The sequence below is a fragment of the Chamaea fasciata genome, unplaced genomic scaffold, assembly GCF_029207755.1.
Source record: "Chamaea fasciata isolate MVZ Bird 193981 ecotype frontalis unplaced genomic scaffold, bChaFas1.0.hap1 SCAF_53, whole genome shotgun sequence".
In the NCBI taxonomy this organism is placed as follows: Eukaryota; Metazoa; Chordata; class Aves; order Passeriformes; family Sylviidae; genus Chamaea; species Chamaea fasciata.
In genome coordinates, this window is record NW_027094138.1 from 696,577 (window position 1) to 701,726 (window position 5,150).

Below are 5,150 nucleotides of genomic sequence, written 5' to 3' on the forward strand. Positions count from 1 at the left end.
GTTGAACTACCTTGAGCTTCAGATGCAGGAGTGTTTCTGGCTAAGCTTACTCACTAGAGGACAGTGAAAGGGCTGTTTCTTCCACCCAAATTGTGGGGGACTGGGAGCACTTTAACACTAAAGATGTTTTTTGACTCATCTGTCATTGTTCTGAAATGGCAGACAGGTATAGAAAAGATTTGAGTTCTCAAACTATTTGTTCCATGTTTTGGTTCTTTGGAAATCCTTTTCTTTCCTGCTTTTTTCTTCTAGAGAAGAACAAGCCAGAGAGCTGTACTGAAGACTCAGAGAGAAGCCAAGAGGTAAAAGACGCTTTAGCTCGAGGTCAGCTTGCTTTGTGTGTAACTTTGGAGGTGTAGTAACGATCATTGAGAAAACTAGCTGACTTCTAGGCCTGCCCAGACACTAGCAGCACATGGGCTCTCCTGGATTGCCTTTTCTCGAGAGGGAAGTCAGGGAGTCAGTTTCACACTAGGCCAGCCTTCCTTTCTTGGTGCTTTGTGAGCTGTTCTCGAAACTCCTCTGGAGCTCTTTTCAGAGCAGGCTGTTGCCACAAGCAACAACCAACCTTTCTGGGTAGAAAGGATGAAAGACACGACTGTTCCTTTGATCCAGTCCCAACTCTCCTTTTCAAGTTCTTTAAATTTTGAAGAAGGTGGCTAAAATTCAGTGTAATTCATCCCACTCAAACTTGCATATCCTGAACTTTGGCTGTTTCAGGATTAAAGCAGTAGTGGAAATGAGCCGCTAAGAATCTTCTCACTCTGTCCTATAAACCGACCTTTCTGTGTAATATTGGCTCTCATTCCAGATCAGAGGACAGGCGGTGACAGCCAGGAAATAGTACGACTGCTTCTACAGGCAATCCAGACCTTTGAAAAAGAAGTTTGAGTCATTTATGCTCAGCTCAGGTGAGCTTTGCACATTTTATTCAGAGTTGAGAGAAGGTATTTTCTCTTCCAGCAAGAGAAGGTTTAAAACTCATTGCATATGGCTCTTGAGATCTTGCAGTGTTAACAGAAAATCATTAACTTCAGAACTGTTCTCCTACTGCAGTGGCCCATGTGTGATCTGATTAGTTTTTATTTTTTTAATAGTAAAACTGTAGTTTGCAAACAGAAGGCATTGGAATTGTTCCCCAGAGTGGAGAAAGTGATGAATCTGATGAGTGAAGATGAGGAAACAGTTGTTAGGCTTCAGGAGAAACGACAGAAAGAACTGTGGAACCTACTGAAAATTGCTTGTGTAAGTAAATTAAGAGCTCCCCTTTAACCTGAGAATATGGTTTGTAGCACAGGCTACTGAAACAATAGTAAATTGAGTGTATCCTATGGTTCTTTTCTTTCTTTTGAATCAGTATGAAAGCCAAGTTCCAGGTTGTCTCATATTCCCGGCTGCTGAAAACTAGTGGGAACAATTGCACTCTGAATATTCTGTGTTTTCTTCAGAGTAAAGTGCGTGGTCCTGTTACTGGCAGTCCAGAGAGCGTGAACACATCCCGTCTTGGTAGCTCAGGTCAACTGCTGCTGCAAGTCCCTTCTGGAACATTCAATTTATCAGAATCTGTAAGAAAAAGGTGAGGCAAAGTCTGGAGTTCTTTGGCTGCTAATGCCACCACTACAAAGCTAGTCTTCCTGCTTTGTGAAATAATGGCCCACAGGGTTTCTCATATTTTACACTTTGTGTTCAGCTTGCGTTGTCAGCAGCCTTAGTTTACTTGGTAGTTAAGACTTCCTGGGGCTTTCAGATCTTCCATATGAAAATTGGGTATCATGTATGGCTTCACTTCCCCCAGCCTCAGTAACAAAAGTGGTTTTTTGGTTTTCTTCCTTTAATCTGAGATGGTTGGGCTCACTTGGAAGTACACTGCCAGCAAGAACTGTTGAAGTATTGTCATGTAAGGTCACAGTAGCTGAGCTGTGTCATTGAGACTGCTGCATGCGTAGTTCCGGCTTGCTTAAATGAACTGGGTTACCACTTGGAATGAAAGACCTTGGTTTGTTTCTTTGCCTGTTGCCCCATCCTTAAGTTTATAGGCTACTCAGCTTTTCCTCTAGCAACAGTGGTTCCACCTAATAAGAACCCAGTTCCATCTTGGAATACATTTCCTTTCCCCCATTTAGTAAATCAGGGGCTGCCACCAACTTTTCAAGTTGCAGTATGAATTACAAGCCTATGACCTGACTAACTTCAGTGTTCTGCAGCGTATCTGCCAGAAGTATTTCTTGATGACAGAGGCAGCATCTCTTTAAACTGCCACAGAAATTAATAGTGTAATAATTGCCCCTTTCAGTGAGGAGCTGCTGCTGGAATCTCGGGAACTTTGTAGCCAACTAGAAAATGTGATGCATGACACAATGAAGGATCAAGAGCAGAGTTTCTTGGTAATGTATTCACTCTTCTGTAAATGGACTAAGGAAGTGCCTGGCTTCGAAGTTCTGAATGTGCAACTTTGCCACCACTAACACAGCTAAATGAAATCTGCATTTTACTCATGGCCAAGGGGGAGAGTAGGAGATGCACAGAGATAGGAAGCACCGGTTCCCTCATAATCTGCCGCCTGACTTACTCTGCTTGCCAAAACTGGGAGCCACATGCTGGGAACTTGCTGCGCTAAACAGTAAAGGATGGGGCAAAGCACTTGGCTGTTGTACAAAACTACTGCAAAACTGCACACAAATTTGGGATGAGCGGGTGTCAGGGATCCTTAATTTAACAATGCAGAATATTGAAGAGAGAGTAAAATACTGGAGAGTGCAAATAGGTTGTTTCCTTGACAGCAGTCACGTGGCTCATCATGAAATTGACCAACTTGTTCCCAGTAAATTTTTTATAACTCTTAGCACACTTTACCTTTATTTTAGAAAAAGCTCAACTGTAGCCTGGTGTTGAATTTCATTTATTCTTTCGGCTCTAGACTGGAGCTGGCTGCAGCTTCAGGTAGAAGAAACAAACAATCCAGAACAAACCCAGATGTAGAATCACTCTGGTTGCCTCTGAAGCCATGCTGCTTTGGGAAGCCAACTGTGAAAAGCTGCTGCCTCTGAGAAGGGAATATCAACTGCCTTCTACTGTCACCAACTGCTTATGTGATACATATGGCTTAGCTTTTAGTATCCACTTCTCAGACACTTTTTCACAAAGATACACTAGGGAATGCCTGTTCTAACTGCTTGGAGAATGTTCTTAATTGTGCCTTAAGACAGCAGATCTCTGTCCTGATACGTCTTCCCTTGGGCATCGCCTGTGGCTGTTTTGCTGCATTTTGGGCTTTCTAATGAACAATGGACAAGGTATACCCAGTCACTGGTAGATGTCACCTTCCTAATGAACTGTGAACTTAATTGCTTAACTTTGCTGATTTGCACTTTTTTTCTTTAAGTGTAATGGTTGTACTTACCTAATACTTGTTTCCTGTATGGGAACAAAATTATCTAAAACATGTAAACTTTTGGTTTGCTCTTGTTGATGCGCTCAATAACACTATAATGGAAAAAGCTGCTTTCACTGTGCAGGTCTCTAAAACGTGAGAGGTGTAAGAATGTTAGCCTAGAAACCAAAGAAGGAAATCTTCAGTGTACAGGTATCGTGTAACAAAGCATTTGCAGATTATCTATTAACCATGCTTAAAGTTGCATGAAAAGATGAAAAAAAGACCAAAAACCCCAGCTGGATGGAACCTTGGTGAGAGTCAACACACACCAACCTTGTGTTCTGACTGTGACCAATTTATTTCATTCTGTTCTAACCCCAAATTTCCACTACAACACAGAGACCTCCTTTTATAAAAGGCTGTGAAGTATAGGACATGCAAAATGCAATACAATAATGGGGAGAGGTTGGATTTTCTTTTGGTTTTTTTGGAACAGATTTAAAATACAGGAAACTGAAATGTGGCACAAACATCACAACTTCCATGCATGCCTTCAAGTGTCTTCCTTTGTTGTGCTGGCACACTCTGGACTTCAGCAGTGGGTTAAAGTCATTCTTGGGCAGAGTAGAAAGTTCACACTTCTTCAAATTTTTGAGTAATATTAAGGCTGAAATGCACCAGGTACACTTTTCCTTCATCTTCCAGAGCACCACCAGTTGTTTTACTTAAAGCTGTGTTAGGCTTCCAGCTCAAATCCCAGCTCAATTTTGTGACCTCCAGCACTGAAATTCTTGCCATCAATCAAGCCCGAGAGGGTCAGCTTTACACCTACAAAAGCAAGTCACGAGAACCATCATGCACTGACATCCCAGTACAGTGCTCTTCCTCAGGTCCTTGACCTCACTAATGTGGCTTAGTTGCCACAGGAACTTGCATCCATAGACATCCTTTAGTTCTCTGAGTCTGCGTAGACTTCTAGCTCCTTTGTTCATCTAGTCTGTTCTTAAGATGACAGTGAATTAAACCGTAGTGTAGTACTTAACACCATTTGCTGTTACCAGTGAGAACTGCGTACCAGGTCGAAGGGCATGAGTGTAACCAATTCCAATGAGGCTGGCATTGTTCACTTTAGCCTATAGGAAAAAAAAAATCACAGTATTTATAAACTGTGTAAGTATTCATACAGAAGTATCCCAGTCCCCTGAGAAGGTGGCCTATGCATTAACACTCTTGAGCTACTTGGAGACCAACCTCTCTTAGAAGCATGTTCCAATCTTTTCCTTTTCTCAGGAGTTTTCAGCTTAAGCAAATGGTGCGAATTCTGCCTTCAGAGAATGCCATGCTGTTTTTCACTGCCTCCTCTATTATGTCTTTATATCTTTTAAAGAGCTACTTACTGCAGTCCCTCAGAGCCTGTCTTGTTCACATCACTCAGGAGTGATTTTCTTTTTTCTTCTAATGAGCAAGAAATACATGAATATGCAATCCCCTTTTTGCATTACTAAGTTTTGAGCTCTTAACAACAGTATTTCTCATTTTCAATTTTGGTTCAGTGGTCCTGGAACTAATTGTTGTTTTGAAACATAAATGCTTGCTACTTCAGTTCTTGGTCTTAAAACACACACGTCAGCTAACTTTCAACGGTTAACTTACTGTTAGGAGAAGGCTGTAAGCTCAGGTAAACTTCCACCATTGTAATTATAATATGGTTTTACATTATGGATTTAAGAATTCAAAGGACACTTTCATTGTCTTTTAAAAGACATTTTTCAGCACA

The 5,150-nt window shown here is 41.5% G+C and overlaps 1 long non-coding RNA gene across 1 annotated transcript; it reads left to right on the forward strand.

Moving 5' to 3' along the window:
* The first annotated feature begins 1,028 nt into the window (after positions 1-1,028).
* On the forward strand, positions 1,029-3,915 carry LOC136304151 (uncharacterized). Its single transcript, XR_010724402.1, has 4 exons — positions 1,029-1,245; positions 1,449-1,576; positions 2,294-2,384; positions 2,918-3,915. It is a non-coding gene; the product is annotated as an uncharacterized lncRNA (long non-coding RNA).
* Positions 3,916-5,150: the final 1,235 nt, after the last annotated feature.